This window comes from Erpetoichthys calabaricus, chromosome 10 (genome assembly GCF_900747795.2).
Source record: "Erpetoichthys calabaricus chromosome 10, fErpCal1.3, whole genome shotgun sequence".
Taxonomy (NCBI): Eukaryota; Metazoa; Chordata; class Cladistia; order Polypteriformes; family Polypteridae; genus Erpetoichthys; species Erpetoichthys calabaricus.
In genome coordinates, this window is record NC_041403.2 from 128464072 (window position 1) to 128481729 (window position 17658).

At 39.7% G+C, this 17658-nt stretch overlaps 1 protein-coding gene across 1 annotated transcript in view; it reads right to left on the bottom strand.

Annotated features, from left to right (window-relative positions):
* Positions 1-17658, bottom strand: part of LOC114658435 (brefeldin A-inhibited guanine nucleotide-exchange protein 2-like) — a 923594-nt gene that overhangs the window by 497574 nt on the left and 408362 nt on the right. The window lies entirely within an intron of this gene.

Here is a 17658-nt window from a genome sequence, read left to right on the forward strand (position 1 = left end):
GCATTCCTTGTACAAGTCACCTTACATCAGTAAAATATTTGGTACAATACTAATTCCACTAACAGAGGTCTTTTTTTCATAGTACTATCACCATAATAACACAGTAATTTAATCACTGGAGTTAAAAAAACAAAAACAAATCAAGAGTCACATTACTCAGTCTGGACTAAAAAAAAGTAAGAGCCACATCATTCAGTCTCTAGTCAAAGTTCTGAAGAATCTATGCAGTGAATTGTCTCACGATACTCACCCCCTCAAACTTGGAAACTGTTGCACAACAAATGCCTTTTTTTAAAAACTCTATTCTCTGTTTATTTCAAACATGTATTTTTGTGGTTGTTTGTTGGCAAGGATTACAAATTTGTTTTCTCCTGTTTCTGCTGCTGAATTACAATTGTTAATTGGCCCATATAAAAAGCCAAAACATTTGCTGTTTTATCATTACAGACTGGTTATCTTTCGCTAGTGCATGAAGGCTCCATAAATGGAAGTAGTGCTTCTAAATCAGGCTGGTGCTTATTTTATACTTGTGCCCTTTTATTTTCAAAAAAGCAAGTACCAAGGTTTACTGAACAAATAAGCTACAAAGAACACAATAAAAACTGCAGTAAATCAAAAAAGACAAGTTTAAAAAGAAGCAAAACGTCAAGAATAAGTCACAGAGCACAAAGATGATGCAAACTGCCATGAGATACACTTGAGGTACCTATATATTCTTTATAGATTTGGCTTAATGCGGAGTGAAATAAACTTGGAGAAATAAAACCAATGTCAGATTTTAAAATAACATGACACAGTAAATTGTTCAAGTACCTGTAAAGAATATTAACAAAGTTAACACTAAAAAAGTTAATAAGTCACAAGCTGTGAAATGTTAGGAAGATGACTATTGGAATGTTAGGAAGATGACTATGACTATATTTCTGTATATTTAGATGTCTTAATTTTTAAAAATAAAACTGCACAAATGACTCAAAGAGTGCAGATAAAATAAATTCCTAATGATAAACTACTTAAACTCATAATTTAGTATTTAAGGCTATTAAGTGACTACTTTTAACAAAAAATATTTTTAAATAGCTAAAATAAATAGCTTCTTGTTTCTTTTTCAATACAAGAAATATAATTATTTCATACACTCACTGGCCACTTTATTAGGTACACCTGTTCAACTGCTTGTTAATGCAAACATTTAATCAGCCAATCACATAGCAGCAACTCAATGCATTTAGACATGAAAACATTGTGAAGATAACCTACTGAAGTTCAAACCAAGCATCAGAAAGGGGAAGAAAGGTGATTTAACTGACATTGAATGTGGCATGGTTGTTGGTACCAGGTCTGAGTATTTCAGAAACTGCTGATCTACTGGGAATTTCACACACAGCCATCTCTAGGGTTTTGAAGAGAATGGTCTGAAAAAGGGAAAATATCCAGTGAGCGGCGGTTCTCTGCGCAAAAATGCCATCTGATGTCAGAGGAGAATGGTTAGACTGGCTTGAGCTGATAGAAAGACAACAGTAACTCAAATAAACACTTGTTACAACTGGGGTATGCAGTTGGACTACAGCAGTAGGAGACCACATTGGATGCCACTCCTGTCAGAGAAGAACAGGCAAGTGTGGCTACAATTCCCAATGGCACACCAAAATAGAACAGAAGACTGGAAAAACGTTGGCTGGTTTGATGAGTCTTAAGTTTCTGGTGCAACATTCGGTTGGTAGGGTCAGAATTTGGCATCAACAAAATGAAAGCATGGATCCATCCTGCCTTGTATCAACAGTTCCTGCTAGTGGTGGTGATGTAATGGTGTGGGAACATTTTCTTGGCACACGTTGGGCTCCTTAGTACCAATTGAGCATCACTGAAATGCCACAGACTACCTGAGTATTTTTGGTGACGATGTCCATCCCTTTATGACCACAGTGTACTTCTGATTGCTACTTCCAACAGAATATTGAGCTGTGTCACAAAGCTCAAATCATCTCAAACTGGTTTTGTGAACATGACAATGAGTTCACTGTACTCAAATGGCCTCCACAGTATCCAGATCTCAATCCAATTGAAAACCTTTGGGATGTGGTGGAACAGGAGATTCGCATCATGGATGTGCAGTGACAAATCTGCAGTAACTGAGTGATACTATCATGTCAATATGGACCAAAATCCCTGAGTAATGTTTAAAGCACCTTGTTGAATCTATGCCACAAAGAATTACAGCAGTTCTGAAGGTAAAAGGGGGGTCCAACACAGTATTAGCAAGGTGTGCCTAATAAAGAGGCTGGTGAATGAATAATCATAAGCAGGTTGTTTTTTTTTTTTGTGACGGTATGTGCCGTTGCCCACAACAATGGGTTGTGGCATCAACTACATATTAAATGATTCTATTTAAACTACATATTAAATTATTCTATTTATATATTTTTACCTACTATTCATCCATATTAGAGACATCTGTAGAAACTTAAGTTACCTAAAAAGAGACATGATTCACATATTCCATCAATACCCATTCGAAAAACAGTCAAAAAAACTGCAGCCTCTATTGCATGCTCTTAGTTGTTTTCCAGTTTCAGTTCCGCCAAGGGCAGTCCCAAGCCGGCTGAAAAAGGAAGAGTGTAGTCACCCAGCCGAGATGGCTAGAACTGGGAAACCAGGGAACTGAGGCTAGAAACTGCATGGAGAATTGAACAAATTCCTTTGCTAATGTTACCACATCCAGGGGGATCTGATGCATCAGTATTGGGGGCCCGGGGTACAGGCATGAAGAGCTCAAGAACCAAGAAAAGCCTTGGGACATCAAGTCTTGACCTGGACCTTAAAGGCACTAACAGAAGCAGTATTACTAATAAACAAATGTACACTGTTCCAAAGCCATGGGGCTTTGGAAAGCCATGCTATCATTTAGAGATATTTTTAAAACATTTAATGTTATCTGTATATCATTTAAAAATCACTAAATAATTTAAAATATCTTTAAATGCAATTAAGATATCGTTAAATTATTTAAAAAGTTGTCTTTATAAAATGAAATTAACGAAGTAGTTACTGAAACAGCACAATCTCCATTTGATGTCAAGCAAGAACTGAGAATAGTTAGAAGTGATTGAAAGGACAAGACGTGAAGAAAAGCTTTGTGAATGTTGCAAGTGTAATCAGTGTTTACAAGATAATGTTGAAAGATAAAATGTTTTTGGTTTGTTTCCTTAACATATTAGGCTCAGAATATTTTAAAAGCTACAGTAAATTAACAAAGAAATTATATGGAAATAATAGTCTTTTGCATAAGAGAAATAGATTACAAATACACTTTGTTATTTAAAGGAATGTTAACATAACTTTAGGAATATTCATGTAAATAGTTGTAAGGAAGTGGAAATATAATTAATTACAGGAAGTCAGTAGTTATACAGCAAGCTTCACAAATAGTGTTTGTTAGTCCCATAGAAGCAAAGCCTGTAAGCATTATTTTAAAGTAATAAGATAAACATATAGCCACATTATATATTATTTATTTTAAATCGGTACTTATTTGTAATTTGCTTCTTTTCAGTTTCACTCTAATCTCATAAAATCAAAATAAAATTGTAGCAAGGCACTATCACCTGACTCTATGAATCTTCTGTGAAGTAGAGTCTGGCTGACATTTAGTTTCTGGTTCAAACACCACAGACAAGAAGAACAGTACAGTTAAAACGCTCTCAGCATTTGGGATTCTGTTTCGGTAGCAAGTAACATTGTGTCATGAGGGACACTGATAAACTCTCCCATGCCAGCTCCGCTGGCGCATGGACATTCACATCATCAGTCAGCACAGTAGCAACAGCCTTCGCTGAAGCAAAAGCCACACATGCACGCGCAAGTGAGGTTACAGATTGAACAACCTAGAATGACTATGGAGAAAGCCAAGTTGGAAACGCTGATATTGCAAAGATAGGCAGCCGTTGAAGTCTTAGAAGTGGCTGAAGACAATGACGAGAAGGCCTCTGTGAAAGGAGAGAAGCATACACCATCAGATAAGTTTACCCTGAGAATTTCAGGGCTTGGAAGTCTTCAATCACTAATATTACTGTAGGCTTATGGCTCTCAGAAGCAGAAAAACTGGACCTGTGGTTGGGAAAGGAATCGTCTGAGCATGTAAAAAGAATCCATGAAGTGCACATCAATAATCCAGGAGTAGCCCCCTGGAAAGCCTGGGACAGGTTGAATGAGTGACATGCTGCACCAGAAGTCATTGAAGATGCTCTCTTTAAAAGTCTAGACATTTTTCCAAGAATCTCTAGCAAAGACAATAGCTACTTATATGGACTTGCCTTCTTAGATACTGCCCGTGGTATAAATCCTATTGTAGAGAAGCTTCCATATACTTTGCAAGAGAAATGGATGTCCTGTGGTTCCAAGTATAAAATCAACAATAAGGGATGCTTTCCCCCTTTTCTTTTTTTACTGCATTTATATGCCAAGAAGTACTAGCCAGGAATGACCCTCATTTCATCCTCTTCAGTAACCATAGCGCTCAAGCAAGAGAAAAACCATTTTATCAGCACTCACACTCAAGAATTCCCATATATGCACATAAAACAAGTTGTAACAAAAGTTGTTTCACCAGCAAATGTTGTCTCAGTGCAGAATCAGAACTCAGACAAAAGGTGCCCTATTCACAAGAAACCACACCCATTTAAAAAGTGCAGAGCATTTAGGCAAAAGTCTTTGGAAGAAAGAAAGGCCTTTTTTAAAGACAAAAGAATCTGAATTGTGAAAGTGACCATCATGTCTCAGCAATGCACCCTGGTGCAGCCCCTCAAGATTCAGTAGCTACAGTCTCAGCAGCAGATAATGGCAATAAAGGTCAAAAGGATTCCATCGACTCTTACTCTGTTACCTGCCACTTCACCGAAGTCTGTGGTAAGCCAAGTTACACAGGTCATTTGCCAAGATAGGTCTCATTGGAGTGTTTCCCCAGAGTCAGAAAAAGAGAGCAGTCAAGAATGTATGCTGTACTTGATGACCAGAGGAACTGCTCATTTGCTCAGTCAAAGTTTTTTGAACTGTTCGATGTTCATGGACAACCTTACTCATGCTCATTTAGAAACAGCTCTGAATAACTGCCATGTCTGGGTGAAGAGCAGAAGGCTTCTGCATTCAATCAGTTAGTGAAAGAATCAACATGGTTCTACCACCAATCATTGAATGCAATTACATACCTGAAAACAGGTCAGAAATACCAACTCCAAATGTTGCTACAGTATGTATCATCCCAATCTGAAATCTGTGGCAAAATACATCCCAGAGATTGACCCTGAAGCGGAAATCCACCTGTTGCTAGGGAAAGACATTATACAAGTACACAAGGTCAGACATCAGATCAATGGTCCATGTGATGCACCCTTTCCACAGAAGCTTGATTTTGGCGATGTCCTTGTTGGTGAGGTATGTCTTCAAGGTGCACACAAGCCAAGTATGAGCTCATTTAAGACTAACGTTTTATTCAATGGGCGACCAACTTACCTTACTTCATGTGAAAGTTTCATTTATCTGCAGGAAGGGAAGTGCCATGGGGTGGGGGGGTGGGAGGGGGTTTTGGGGGCGGGGGAGAAAAAAAACACCAGCAGTGTATGCGTAAAAAGTATGTCAGTGTACAGCATTGGGCGCACAGTGTTCAGTCATACAATAACAATGATCAAGTTCTGTCAACTGAAGATTCAATGTTTTTAAATATTATGGACCATGAAATGTATAGGGATGAAGTCAACAGTTGGGTAGCTCCACTTAAAGTGCCCAGACGACGATTCCCTAACAACCATGAGCAAGCTATGGCATGGCTTGTCTCGCTGAGCTACACACTGAATCATAAACCTGAGATAAGAGATCATTTTCTGACTTTTAGGAGTAAAATTGTTAAAAATTATCATGCAGAGCTAGCACCAACTCTAATGAACAATGAATAATGCTGGTATTTGCCATTTTTGTAGTCCACCATCCTAAAAAACCCAATCAGATTAGGGTTGTCTTTGATTCAAGTACACGGCATCTGGATGTATCACTGAATAATGTGCTGCTTAAAGGACCAGACCTCAACAACAATTTGTTAGGAGTTTTGATCTGCTTTAGAATGGAGCGAGTAGCATTTACAGCAGACATTCAACAAATGTTCTACTGTTTCATTGTGAGAGAAGACCACAGAAATTTCTTGAGATTCCTGTGGTATAGACATAAGGACATTGTGGAGTACAGGATGAAAGTTCATGTCTTTGGCAACAGTCCTTCACCAGCAGTTGCCATTTATGAACTTAGAAGGCCAGCTGAAGCAGGTGAGCAGGAACATGGCACAGACACATGGCAGTTTATTGAGAGACATCTTAATGTGGATGATGGGTTTATGTCCTTGTCTTCAGATGAAGTTACTGACCTCAAAGGGATAAAGTGTCACTTGCTGATTCAAATATATCATTTGCATAAAATCGCTTCTATCACCCCAATTGTCATACAAGCCTTTTCCTCAGAGGAATATGCCGAAGGAATAAATGACCTTGACTTCAGGGAAGATACAGAGCCCATCAACGCATCTTGGGACTTTGCTGGGAAATAGCTTCAGGCACCTTTACATTCAAAATGTCAACAAGTGATAAGCCATTCACACGGTGAGGTGTTTTATCCATGGTCAATGGCCTTTTTGACCCCTTTGGTTTGATTGCTCCATTGACCACACAGGGTATGGCTTTGCTGCAGGAACTTTACTGAAACGTCTGAGAATGGGACACACCATTGGCAGAAAAAAGCAACAGAAATGGGAAACTTGGAGAAATTCACAACAGCATTTGCAATATCAGCATATTCTACGTATGTATAATAATAATAATTCTTTGCATTTATATAGCTGTTCTCACGCTACCAGCTCTATATCTAATGCAGCATGAATGAAATATTGCATGTTTTCTGATGCATCTACTAAAGCCATTGGGGCTATGGACTAAATTACAAGTATTAGTAAAGAAGGGAAAATTGAATTGTGTTTGTCTTTGGAAAAAACAGGTTGGCTTCTCTATTTGAGACTACTATTCCTCGGCTTCAGCTGTTTGCTGCAGTAATGGCAGTGGAAATTGCAGAGCTCAACCTCCATGAAATAGACTTACAGCTTGACACAGTTAAGTTTTTCTGTGACAGCAAAGTTGTCTTAGACTACATACACAATCAGACTAGACACTTCTATGTGTATGTGCACAACAAAATTAAGTGCATTCATCAGTCAACAAAGCCTGAGCAGTGGTTCTACATACCATCAAATGAAAACCTGGCTGATTATGCATCTAGGTCCATCAGTGCATCACATCTGGCAGAAACAATATGGTGTACTGGACCAGCTTTCCTCTACAAGCACCATGAAAATCAACAAGAGGCATCAGTGTTTTCAAGCTTGTGAACCCTGACAAGGATGCTGAAATACAGCAAATAGTTACAAACTGTGATACTCACATTCGACTAAAAGAAGGTCTGATGACTGACCGCTTTAAAAGATTCTCTGCCTGGGACTCATTACTTAGAGCTATAGCCCTATTTATTCACATTACTCGCTCCTACAAGGTAGCTGAAAACATTATTGAATGCAATGGCTGGCACTACTGCTATAAACCACATTCCCCTGCTGAACCTTCTCAAATACCATCATTAAGTCAGTCCAGACTGAAGCTTATATCAATGAGTCAATCAGTCATTTACCAACCCGCTATATCCTAACTCAGGGTCACAGGGGTCTGCTGGAGCCAATCCCAGCCAACACAGGGCGCAAGGCAGGAACAAATCCCGGGCAGGGCTCCAGCCCACCACAGGGCACACACACACACACTCGCACACACACCAAGCACACACTAGGGACAATTTAGGATCGCCAATGCACCGAACCTACATGTTTTTGTACTGTGGGAGGAAACACATGCAGACACGGGGAGAACATGCAAACTCCATGCAGGGAGGACCTGGCAAGCAAACACAGGTCTCCTTGCTGCGAGGCAGTATCGCTACCACTGCACCACCTATGAAGTTTATGTGAAGGAGGTAAATTTGCTTGATAATGGTAAAACTGTAGATAAACATAGTTCACTTTTTAAAGTCAACCCCAAAGTGAATGAAAGCCTTATCAGGACTGGAGGTCGGCATAAAAATGTGCAACTGGAGAGTGGTGAAAAGTATCCACTCATCTTGCCTAGACAACATCATATTTCTATCTTGGTAGTACACCACTATTATGAACATGTGAAACATCAGGGCCGTCACTTTACAAAAGGAGCTCTTAGAGTCACAGGCCTATGGCATAACTGGAAGCAAGAGACTTGTCAGATCTATCTTATATACCTGTGTCACCTGCCAAAAGCTCAGATCAGCTCACCTGCCAAAGAACAACACTGCAGCTCCCCCATTAACGTATGTAGGAATGAATGTTTTTGGATAGTGACTGTCAGGCGTACTAGGGGAGGATCACCAGAAGGTGAATTTTGTTTGCATGTATGAGCACAACAGCTGTGATATCATCTCTGAATACTTCAAGGTGCATTAATGCCATGAGAAGATTTTTCACTATACGAGGGCCAACAAAACAATTTAGACCAGACTGTGGTATAAACTTTGTGGGTGATTAGAAGTAACTGGGGATTTGTCAAAGATCAACCAAATCAAAACATCAAGAGGTACCTTAACAAGCAAGGCTGTGCATGAAAAAATAACCCTCCTCATTCTTCTCATGTGGATGGGGCCTGGGAAAGAATGATAGGAGGTGCTCATAGAATTCTGGAGTGCATGCTGAAACAAGAGAACCTGTCTCTCTCTCATGACATTCTGTGAACTTTAATGGCTGAAGTTACCGCTATTATAAATGCCAGGCCTCTACTCCCTGTATCCATGGATCCTGACTCACTATTAGGGCTGGGCGTTTAATCGAAAAGTAATCGAAATCAACATTCAGAACCTATAATCGATCAAATTTTTCCAGGTCGATTATTTCGATTACTTTCCCTTTAAAAACACTACCGCGTGTGGAGTCACGTGACCCCGCTCCGTTACGTTATGTTATTCCGCCGACATGTCGAGCATGGAGAGCTTAAACACTGACACAACTGAGCAACAAGAGCAGCTTGTACCAAAGAAAAATGCAGTCTCCGTCATTTGGACACATTTTGGCTTCAGTAAGGATGACATCGAACAAAATGAAGTCAGATGTAGAGACACTGTAGAAAAACAGTTTCGACGCCCAAAGGTAACACCACCAATTTGTTTCAACACTTGAAGCACAATCACGTTACTGAATATGAACAGTGCATGGCTCAAAAAAAACAAAAAGAGACTGACAAGCACCCAGCAACAAGTGCCTCCGCAAAGCAGATGTCGATAACACAAGCGTTCACAAATGTCACACGTATGAGAAGAGTTCAAGAAGATGGAAAGAAATAACTGACGCTATTTGTTATTACATCGCAAAGGATATGATTCCTTTGGCTACAGTGGAGCGAAGCGGGTTTAAACACCTCGTTAACTCTCGACAGAAGATACACTGTGCCATCGCGATCACATTTTTCTAAAACTGCGCTGCCAGACATGTACAAGACATGTTGTAAAAATGTAGCTGCTGAACTGAAAAATGTTCAACACTTTGCAGCCACATCTGATCTCTGGTCAAGTAGGACGATGGACCCATCTTGAGCCTTACTTTGCACTACATTGACGACGACTGGAAGCTGCGCCAGAGATGCCTTGAGACGGCATATTTTCCAGCCGATCACATGGCAGATATGATTGCGCAAGGTCTGAAAGATATGCTTTCTGAATGGGACCTCGCGGAAGAAAAACTTTCAGCCATTACGACAGACAACGGTGCTAATGTTGTCAAAGCTGCTGAGCTTAATGGATGGTTACGGCAGCAGTGTTTTGGACACCGACTACACCTTGCAATTGGTAAGTACACGTCAGCTTAATTAAATATAATAGCATTGGGATGTTATCAAATTGGGCATATCTGGCGTTTACTATATTCTGGCTACGCTAAATTTGTTCATAAAGCACCTTTATAAATGTTACAATATGCTTGATATTACAGTGTTACAATGTTAAATTCACATTACAATGTAACAGAACACTACATCATTAAAGTAAAAATCACTGTGTTGTAAAAATGTGTTGTTAATCTGATATTATTTAAGAAATATAAGAGGCTCATTAATTTTGGTACTGTTATAGCTTCAGGTATAAATAAAATATTGTCAATAATAATAAAAAAATTATTAATTTTGTGTGTTTCAGAAAATGGATTGAAAGGTCAACGTGTGACACGTGCAGTGAGGGTGTGCAAAAACATAGTCAGTGCTTTTTCCTATAGCTGGAAAAAAAAGAAGGCATTAATGAAGGTGCAACAAGAACCGAACCTGCCACAACACAAGCTAAAAACAGCATGCGTTACCAGATGGGGATCGATGCAAATGATGATTGCAAGAGTCCTCGAACAAAGGAAAGCTATTACACAGGTCCTTTCTGAAGACAAAAAATCCAGGCACCTTGTTCCATCGTGGGCTGACCTGGATGTCTTAGAGGCTGTCAGCAAGGCTCTTTCCCCTTTGATGGAGTTCACAGACGCCCTATCAGGGGAAGAGTATGTGACCACTTCATTTGTAAAGCCTGTACTGCACATCCTCAATTCACGAGTGCTTGCTGAGGAGGAAGATGATGTGGAGCTGACTAAAACTATCAAAACCAGCATCCTCAGGTACCTTAAAGAGAAGTACTCAGATCCTATCACAGAAGAGCTACTGGTAACCGCCAGTTTTGTTGATCCCAGATTTAAAGCTACATAAATTTCTGCTCACAATGTCCCCACCATTCAGGAGAAAGTGAAAACAAAGATGGAGAAGATGTCAGAAGCTGAAGTCTGCAGAGAAAGTCAGATTACAGAGACTGCAGAACCAACAACTTCATCAGCAGTAGCAAAAAAGCAAAAGAGGTCATTAGGAAGCTTTTTTAAAGGGAGTGAGGCAACACCTTCAGCAAGTTCAGCTACACCCACTCTGTCACTTCAGCAATCGCTAGAAGCAGAGATGAGCAGCTATTTGGTGTCCCCCATGCTGGATAGTGAGGCAAATCCACTGGACTGGTGGAGGAAGCATCATGTACACTTTCCCACTCTAAGTAAGGTGGCAAAAAAGTATCTCTGCATACCAGCTACTAGCTCCCCATCAGAGCGGGTTTTCAGTTCGGGCGGAAACATTGTTACATGCCTCAGGTCCTGCCTGAAACCTGAAAAGGTTAACATGCTCGTGTTTCTTAGTAAGAACTTAGAGTAAATTCATGTTCATATAGTGACATGACAAGATCGCTACGATCACCTCATGCAACACTGTTTAGAGAGTTCTATTTTCATTACAACAATCTGTTGTTTACATTGATACATTGCACATTAAAATATTTGTTTACAGAAGATGCAAGAAATGCACTGTTTAAAATATTATTTACAGGATATATAAGAGTTATTTTATTTAGAAGAGATACTGCTTATTTTCTACTTTTAATAAGAAAAACATTGAAATAAGTTATTTATTTTTATTTTTTTATAAGAACAAAGTGACTGTTCGTTTTAGGCAATGTGTGCTTTAATTTCAGTTGTTCAACATTGATGTTCAATAAATAATCACAGATAGTAGATAGTGTGTTTCCTTCAATTATTTTAAAATCAAGTAATGCATCCTTCATTCAAAAATCTCTCACTTGTAATATGTGAGCATATTTACTGTACAAAACTTGTCAGTGAACTATGAGGGCAAAAAATAAATAAATAAAATAATCGTTCATTAATCGTAATCGAGTTAAAATGTTCAATTAATCGAGATTTTGATTTTAGGCCAAATCGCCCAGCCCTACTCACTATTTATTTTGACACTTAATACATTTCTTACACAGAAGATTGGTGGTTCAACTCCGACAGGAGACTTTACAGACAAGAACCTACACAAAAGTCAATGAAGAATAGTACAAGCTCTTGATGAAAAGTTCTGGACCTGCTGACGACAGGAGCCTTTTTCAACATGGAATAAATGTTATTGGAACCTTCAAAAAGGAGACAGTGCATCTCTAAAAAACGAACAAACCACACAAAATAACTAACTGATGGCAGTGGTCAAAACAGTCTATCCCAGAGCAGAAGGAAAAGTGCAGAAAGTAAAACTTAAAACTGCAGACCGTGATATTTCACAGACATTCCTGAAACCTGCATCAGAAGTTATCTTGCTTTTGTCAACAGACAATTAAGAATGAAATAAGGTATAATCTGTTCTGCCTAGATTTAATAGTGGCGTCACAAATGTCAGGTGGGGAGTGTTCTACCTTGCAGAATAGCTGTGTGTTGTTCAAAGGAATGTTAACATAACTTTAAGAATATTCATGTAAATACTTGTAAGGAAATGGAAATAGAATTACAGGAAGTCAGTAGACAGCAAGCTTCACAAACAGTCAGTGTTTGACAGTCCCATTGAAGCAAAGCCGGTAAGTATTATTTTAAATTAATTAGACAATTATATAGCGAGGTTATAATGTTTATTTTAAATCAGTAGTTATGTTTAATTTGCTTCTTTTCCGTTTCACTCTAACTTCGTAAAACCAAAATAAAATTGGATCTTTTGTGAAGTAGAGTTTGGCTGCTGTTTAGTTTCTTGAGAGAACAGTACAACATTTATTTGAAGTTAACAAAAAATATTATTAATTACAGTAAAAAAGGCTACTTTCACCAGAATGTGAAATTATCCCGTCTAAATAAAAGAATTTCCATTACACAGAAGATATAATTGTGTTATTAATTTCACTATTTTCTCATGTCATTTTCAAACCCACTTAAATCTATTTAAGGATTGCAGGAAGGTGGAACATTTCTGGAAGCACTGGGCACAATGCAAAAAACAACCCTGACAGGGCATTAGTGTATCACAGGACCCACTCACACACAAACACACTCATACTTGAGCCAGTTAGGAACTGCCAATGAACCTGGCTTGTATGTCTGCTTGTAAAATGTGAGAAAAACTGGAGAACTCACAGAAAAACCCATGGAAACAAGGGAAAGACATGCAAACAGCCATCTGTACATGTGAATTGAAAAATTGACAATGAATACCTGAAGTATTATCAAAAGCAAAGCCCATTAAGTCTTAATAATTTAAAAAATAAACATTATAATATACAGTACATTATTAAGAAATATGTATATATTGTATATCTATGTACTATATATATACAGTAGAACCTCGGTTAGAGAACGCCTTTGATAACGAACAATTCGGATAACGACCAAAAATTTCACTAAAAATTTGCCTCCGATAGCGAACAAAATTTCGGATAGCGAACAGATTGCTACGTCATGCACACGCGACACACACGCGACCAGCGGACAGCGGCCAGCTTCCCATCTTCCTTTGCACTCGAGACACGGTTACGAACAGACGTTCATTATCTTTATCGGTGTGCATCCTTCTTATTTAGTGATTTTGTTGCTTTATTTAATAATATATAGACCTCAATCATGGCTCCAAAGAAGATTAAGAGAGCTGGTAGCAGTGGAGTAATAAGGCAGCGGCCAACAATTGAATTGAAAAAAGAAATTATTGCCAAGTATGAACGAGGCATGCGTGTGTCGGATATCGCAAGAGAATACGGCAAGTCAAAGTCGACAATCTCGACGATTTTAAAGAAAAAGGAGCAGCTTAAAGAAGCTAATGTGTCAAAAGGAGTGAGTATTATAACAAAGCAAAGGCCTCAAATAATAGACGAAGTAGAAAAGTTGTTGCTTGTGTATATAAATGAAAAACAGTTAGAAGGTGCTAGCATCAGTGAGGCATTCATTAGTGAGAAGGCGCTGCAAATCTACGAAGATTTGAAGAAGAAAACCCCACAGACAAGTGCTTTGAGTGATTTTGTTTTCAAAGCCAGTCGAGGCTGGTTTGAAAAATTTAAGCACAGAACAAGCATCCACAGCGTCATAAGGCATGGGGAAGCAGCTAGTTCCGACAAGGCAGGGGCCGAGAAGTTCATCCTAGAATTCAAAAAAATCATAGAAGAAGAAAGTTACGTCCCGCAACAGGTATTTAATACGGATGAAACAGGCCTGTTTTGGAAGAAGATGCCGAATAAAACGTACATAACGAAGGAAGAGAAAGCATTGTCAGGGCACAAGCCTATGAAAGATAGGCTAACTCTTCTATTGTGCGGTAACGCCAGTGGGGATTTTAAGCTGAAGCCGCTGTTAGTCTACCATTCGGACAATCCAAGAGTATTTAAGAAGCATAATGTAATAAAACAGAAATTGCCTGTTATGTGGAGGTCTAATTCTAAGGCCTGGGTGACCCGCCAATTTTTTGTCGAGTGGGTGATCGAAGTTTTTGCCCCGGCTGTGAAAGAATACCTAGAGAAGAACAACCTTCCCCTCAAATGCCTTCTCCTGCTGGATAATGCTCCAGCACATCCTCCAAACATCGACGAGTAGTTAGAAGAAGAGTTCGACTTTATTCAAGTTCGTTATCTGCCACCGAACACAACCCCTTTGTTGCAGCCCATGGATCAACAGATCATTTCAAACTTCAAGAAATTGTACACGAAAGCCTTATTCAGAAAGTGCTTCGATATAACGAACGATACCAACTTAACTCTGAAGGAATTTTGGAAGAATCATTTCAACATTTTGAATTGTGTTCATCTTATTGATAATGCATGGAACCAAGTGACCTACCGTAATATGAATGCAGGATGGAGGAAACTCTGGCCAGACTGTGTTCCAGAGCGAGATTTTGAAGGATTTGAACCAGAACATTGTTGATGAAATTGTTTCCCTGGGCCAAAACATGGGGTTGGAGGTGGATAATAACGATGTTGAAGAACTTGTGGAGGAGCACAGTAATGAACTCACTACTGAAGAGTTGCAGCACCTTCAGGCTGAGCAAGAAAAGAATTTGGCTGAGGATATGTCTTCGGAGGGGGAAGAGGAAGGGAAGGAGGAAGTCCCAAGTTCAGTGATTAAAGAAATGTGTGCTAAGTGGGGGGAATTGCAATTGTTTGTAGAAAAATCTTTCCCAAACAGTGCGGTAGGCAGTAGGAGCCTGAACATGTTCAATGATAATGTGATGTTGTATTATCGAAAAGTGCTACAAAAAAGGCAGAAGCAACAGACACTGGAAAAGTTTTTTTCTTCAACCTCAAAGCGACAGAGGACATCCCCCGATGTTCTCATGGAGGGGGATTCCCCCTCTAAGCAGTAATTCCACCCCTTCCTCCCCACACCTCCATAAAAAAAAAATCATAAAAATAAAAAAAAAGTGTTTTGTAAATTAGTTTCGTAAAATTAAGCGTATCTGTCATATGCCCTCCCTCCTCTGCCGTGACCCTCCCTTTGCTGTCGTAATCGCCTCACTAGAAAAGTAAGATTCCACATTTTTTTTATTTATTCCATGCTGTAGTGTCATTTCTTTAGTTTTTAGTTACAGAATTATGTTATGTGCTTATTCATAATGATTTTGTTCCTACACATTGCATTTTCAGTCGGTCATAGCCAAGCCTACCAATGCTACATGTCAGTCAAAACGATAAGTTTTCCTATGTTTTCTTATGTTTAAATGCTTTCTTTAATGTTTTTATTTTTATTTAACATCATTTGTACTGTATTATAACTGTTCCCATTTAAAAAAACATACCTATATAGCCTGTAACTTTCATATATTAGAGAGTCAACAGGGGCTAGGAACCAATTATTTCTATTTCCTTTATTCCTTATGGAGAAAATTGTTTCGGATAGCGACCATTTCGGATAACGACCCACTTTTCGGAACGGATTGTGGTCGTTATCCGAGGTATTACTGTAATGTGTTAGGAATGAAAGGACTGCGGTGGGCTGGCGCCCTGCCCGGAGTTTGTTTCCTGCCTTGCGCCCTGTGTTGGCTGGGATAGGCTCCAGCAGACCCCTGTGACCCTGTAGTTAGGATGTAGCGGGTTGGATAATGGATAGATGGATGGAATGAAAGGATGCCACATTGTTTGATGGAAATTAAAATTATCAACCTACTCAGAGGGCTGAATTCAAAGACACCACAAAAATCAAAGCGAAAAAATGATTCGGCAGGCTAGTCTAGTCTATTTTGCCGAAATTTCATTGCAGCAACTCAAAATCATACTCAGTGGTTTGCATGGCGCCCACGTGCTTGTATGCATGAGACAACGGATGGTGTCTTGAAGGATCTCCTCTCAGATCTGGACCAGGGCAACACTGAAGTGCAACCTGGTGCCGTCAGATGGACTGAAACATAATGTCCCAGAGGTGTTCTATTGGATTTAGGTCAGGTGAGCGTGAGGGCCAGTCAATGGTATCAATTCATTCATCCTCCAGGAACTGCTTACATCCTCTCACCACATGAGGCCGGGCATTGTCGTGCAGCAGGAGGAACCCAGGATCCACTGCACCAGCATAGGGTCTGACAATGGGTCCAAGGACTTCATCCCGATACCTAATGGCAGTCAAGGTGCCATTGTCTAGCCTGTAGAGGTCTGTGCGTTCCTCCATGGCTATGCCTCCCCAGACTACTGTATTATTTACCCACCACCAAAACGGTCATGCTAAACGATGTCACAGGCATTCTCCACGGCTTGTCCAGACCCTTTCACATCTGTCACATGTGCTCAGGGTGAACCTGGTCTCATCTGTGAAAAGCACAGGGCGCCGAAGGTGGACCTGCCAATTCTGGAATTCTATGGAAAATGCCAATCAAGCTTCACAGTCCCGGGCAGTAAGCATAGGGCCCACTACTGGGTTTGTTTCTGTTTGGTCAGAGACATTCACACCAGTGGCCTGCTGGAGGTCATTTTGTAGGGCTCTGGCAATGCTCATTCTGTTCCTCCTTGCCCAAAGAAGCAGGTACTGGTCCTGCTGATGGGTTAAGGACCTTCTATGGCCAGTCAAGCTCTCCTAGAGTAAATGCCTGTCTCCTGGAATCTCCTCCATGCCCTTGAAACTGTGCTGGGAGACACAGCAGACCTTCTGGCAATGGCACGTATTGATGTGCTATCCTGGAGAAGTTGGACTACCTATGCAACCTCTATAGGGTCCAGGTATTGCCTCATGCTACCAGTAGTGACGCTGACCATAGCCAAATGAAAAATTAGTGAAAAAACAGTCAGAGAAGATGAGGAGGGAAAATGTCAGAGGCCTCCACCTGTTAAACCATTCCTGTTTTGGGGGTTGTCTCATTGTTGCCCCTCTAGTGCACCGTTAATTTCAACACCAAAGCAGCTGAAACTGATAGACAACCCCTTCTACGTTTAACTGACCAGATCAATATCCCTGAAGTTTCATTGACTTGATGCTATACTCTGATTAAAAAGTGTTCCTTTAATTTTTTGAGCAATATATATATATATATATATATTTATATATATATATTGCTGAACCAAATTAAGGGAACACTCGAAATCACACATCAAATTCTTGATGAACAAAATATTCAAGTGGAAAATCTTTACTGAGTAATTCACTGAGAACAAATGATGCAATATCATCAACCCATGGACAGCTGGATTCAACATCACACTGACAATCAAAGTCAAAAACTGAAATCACAGGCTGATCCAACTTGCATGAATTTCACTATGGCA